The sequence below is a fragment of the Columba livia genome, chromosome 1, assembly GCF_036013475.1.
Source record: "Columba livia isolate bColLiv1 breed racing homer chromosome 1, bColLiv1.pat.W.v2, whole genome shotgun sequence".
Lineage (NCBI taxonomy): Eukaryota > Metazoa > Chordata > Aves > Columbiformes > Columbidae > Columba > Columba livia.
Genome location: NC_088602.1, coordinates 20665542 through 20668707, shown reverse-complemented (window position 1 = coordinate 20668707; position 3166 = coordinate 20665542).

Sequence of the window (3166 nt, the reverse complement as noted above, 5' to 3'; positions counted from 1 at the left end):
CTGGAAGTATAATGTATATGCATAAAGATAGAGAACTGAACTGTAGGCGATATTGCTTTTGCCTGAAATATTCAAGTACGCATGTGTGTGTGTGTGTCTGTGTTTTTACAATAAAGTTCCTTCCCAATTTGTTGCAGAACCCCAGACTGGATTTCAGATTGCCTTTAAAATGTTGGATACAGATGGCAATGAACAAGTTGAAAAGAAAGAATTCTTTAAGGTATGTGTATTTATATGCATATTAATTTTAAAGCATTTAAATAGTTTCATGGGTTATATTTGCCGGAGGAAGATTCATTAAAATCTTCAAGCCTGTTTTTCAGTCCAATCACATAATTGCTAAAATACTTTATATGAAAGGAGCACGTACCAAAGCAATGCTGTAGAAGTACTTATATTTTAATCCACTTTTATAAATGTTACCTTTGACTTGCATCTAAAATTCTGTTACTGGGAAGGTAGGAGTTTCTGTATATGCCTTAAGGAAAAGTCCTTTCTAAATATTTTGAATATTTATTTTAAATTCACCATCCTCTCTTGATTTTGATTAATTTTGTTTGCTGTTGCACAGGGATTTTACCAATTCACAGTTTGGACAGTAAGAGCAGTTTTTCCCATATTTTGTATAAAATATGGGGGAGAAAAGCAGATGCTTAAAAACCAAAGAAAATCTTGCTCTGATGTTTTAAAGAAGAATGGGCTTAATTATATAGGTTGTTCAACTTTTAAGAATTTAACAGGAGTCTGTTAAGTAAATACTTCTTGTCAAAAGCCAAATGTAGAATTAACAAACTTAATTTTTAATAGGTTCTCTCAGCTTAGTTCAGATCCTTCATTCATATTGGAGGTGACTAGAGAGACAATTTTATAAGAAGCTGAAATGGCTACTACAGTGCAAATTATTTTCTCTCACTAGGATAAAGTTAAGGATGATCCTTAATGCAACAACTCTAGAGAACCATGGAGGCTAAAACTTACAAAGATATACCTATTGATAGAAAAATTACTAAATATTTAAGTGTAGTTTCATAGCCTTAAACTCTGAATTAATACACAATAGCTGTTAGCTTGTTTTTTTGCATTAACAGCCCTTTTTCCCGTGAATTTTCTCTTAGCAAGATGACAATTGATGAGTTGTACTCAAATATATTTTTAAATATTTAAAAAATACTTTTAGACTTAGTAGTCCTATTTGAAAATAATCTTTGGAATCAGACCATTTCCCAAGACTATGTTCCCAGAAGCCCCTAACTGAGCCGGCAGATACCCTGCACTCATTTGTTGCTACACAAAATCCTTTAAGCCTGAAGAATTTGCTCAGTTAAAATGTTAAGTATTTTGCTGATTAAAAAGAAATCAAATTCTAACTAAAGCCTTTATTTTTAACCTACTAAGCCTGGTACAGTCCTAGTGAATTGTTATCAGAGTAGCAGTGCTCTGATAACTGAAATATCTCTGCGATGGCTGTATTGTTCATCTACGAAACAGTAAGTTACAGGGGAAAGGGGGTCCATGAGCACAAATTGAACGTGCTCTGCACCAAAACGCTGTGTTAGCTGTACTTCCTTTGAACAGGGACTGTGTCGGTCAAGCAAATAAGGAGATTCTTGCAGAAATACAGCGCAACTGTTTTGGCGAGATGTGCAGAATGCAATGTATTTAATATCCATTAGCCAATTCAGGTAATTCTAATTGAATCAGGCAGTATAAACAACAGAAAGTCATAGAATGTAGAGGTGAAAACAATATACAAATCATTACAAATAATTTTATTCCTGTAGAGGCAACCAAATTCAATGGTTAGATAGACTGTTACTTTGAATTTCCTTTATGGGCTGAATGAACTGGCACGAGCCAGCAGATGTGGGGGTTTGGTGTAAAACACTCCTGCAGTCCTAGAGCATCCAGAAGCACTAATCTCTCTCAAACAACTAGAAGATGCAAAATTACTGTAATGACTTTTTTCTTAAGCCTGGCATAGCATTTCTGCCAGCTCATGTCTTCAGTAAAGATTACTTCTTAGTATGTCTTTAGTAAAGAGGCATTGGTGTGCATAATAGGTCTCATTATCTTTGAATTAGCCATTAGTCTCTTCCAGTGATGAACAGATATAAATATTAAATACAAATAAATTTTGCATGGAGCAGTTGAGTATCAGAGTTCATTTCTTGAGAGCAGAATTCTTCTCCCTCTGTGAGTAGTTGCTGCATTGTGCTGGAAAAAATCTGCAAACTATTGGAAATAGTTTCAAGCACTGTAAGGATTTACATGCAATGTAAGAAAACAATAAAATTAATCTTCCAGAACACTTGTGAAACAAAAATATACCATGTGCCTGTGCTCTTTAGTAGTCTCTGTAGATTTTTTAAGAGTCATTTAAAAATAAAATCAAAAATAAAAAAATCATATTTTCTCTTGTTTGGAGAGTATTTGCAGTTGTATTTCTTCTGTGTGAGCTAAAGATGTTTTTTTCAGGTAAGAAAAATGTAATTTTTCAGTGGGAATATGGATGAGCAGTTGTGTTTTTACCCAGAGTTCTATATTGCTTTTTTGCTATGAAGAAATTCAGAATGCTTTTACTGTACTAGTCAATTGTTTTGTAAGTGAAAAAAATTAAAAGAATTTGGAGAAACTTGGAATGTTTAATTGGGTTGTTTTACAGTATTTATATTGATAACTGCTATCAAGGCATGCCATTCAAAAATAATAATAGAAGGTAACTACCCTGAGAAACTTAAAAACCAAGGCTATAAAAAAACAACAGAAAAAAAAAGTGAATTAGACATAATTTGAAGGCCAAGGGAAGACCTTTGGCAACACAAACAGTTAGTGGTTTTTGTCTTGCCCACTACTTAACAAGCCCATATTGCATCTCTGAATAGCATAAGAAAAGGGAAAAAAATAGAGCGCTAAGAAGAGATTTGAAAACCCTACAAAATAGTGGCCGTGGAAATTTGATCATAGATTTCTTTCCCAGTTTTAGTGGGCAGGGTGGGGAATCACTCAGAAATGTTTGAGAAGCAAACCAGCAGCTTCAAAAACCCTGAGCTTTACAAGCCTCTTTCCTAAAGTCTCCAAATCCAGAGCGATTGGTGTAAGTCCGGATTTATAACTGAAATGTAATGAGTCCCTTGTTCTTTCATTTTTGCTGTCCTTTTGAGGATTC